This window comes from Olea europaea, chromosome 3 (assembly GCF_002742605.1).
Source record: "Olea europaea var. sylvestris chromosome 3, O_europaea_v1, whole genome shotgun sequence".
NCBI classification, from domain to species: domain Eukaryota; kingdom Viridiplantae; phylum Streptophyta; class Magnoliopsida; order Lamiales; family Oleaceae; genus Olea; species Olea europaea.
In genome coordinates this window covers 16358362-16359249 of record NC_036239.1, presented here as the reverse complement: position 1 = coordinate 16359249, position 888 = coordinate 16358362, and positions in this window count along the sequence as shown.

Here is an 888-nt window from a genome sequence, read left to right as displayed (position 1 = left end):
GTGGGAGCTGCATATTTCACTTCTTCACCAACACCAAGGTGGGAATGTGATGTCTATGGAAGTGAGACGACTTTGTTGGCTTTCTCTTTTCTTTATTATTATTATTTTTTTTTAATTTCTTTTCTTTTATGTTCTTTTGTCTGTTTTGAAGTAAACAGAATAATAAGTGGAGGAAATTAACACTAAAAAAAATTATCAATTACATTTCTCGAGGCAATGTGCCCGGATCGCTTGCTGACTCAGTGGGCTGGTTCGTGAAAGTTTGGCTTATGGATGGCTTGTCTTGCTTCATCATAGTCAATACCATCGTCATACAAGATATTCATCTATCCCCAGTTGGATAAACATATCTTCTTGTTTTATTCAGGGTCTTGTATGCTATTTGTAACATATGAGATTAAAATCAAAGAGTTATATTGAGGATAAATATTTTGTAGGTCATGGGCATCCATAACTATGATATTTATAACATTCCTCATTGAATACTTACTGCACAACGAATATGTTTTGTTAAAACCTTATTAAGAAAAATCTGACGAGAAAAATTCATAGTAAAAGTTTTTTTTGAATATGATACAAAAGCTGCCCCATTTATAATCTCGTAGGAAAATTAAATAAATGGGACAAAGCCTTGATATACGAAAAGAGTACAATAAGTATTTGCTCTCCATCACGATAATATATATATAATCTCTTGCTCCCAGTGAACATGATAAAAATTTCTCACTGTTGATGTGATAAAAAGTTTTTATCCTACCTACTGTCAAATGGAAAGTGTCATTTTTCTATAAGAAATCATTTCAAGACTTTTTCTGTATAAGTATTCGTGAACAAAGATTCGATTGGCTAATGCGCAGGACTACGTAAAAAAAAAAAAAAAAAAAATTC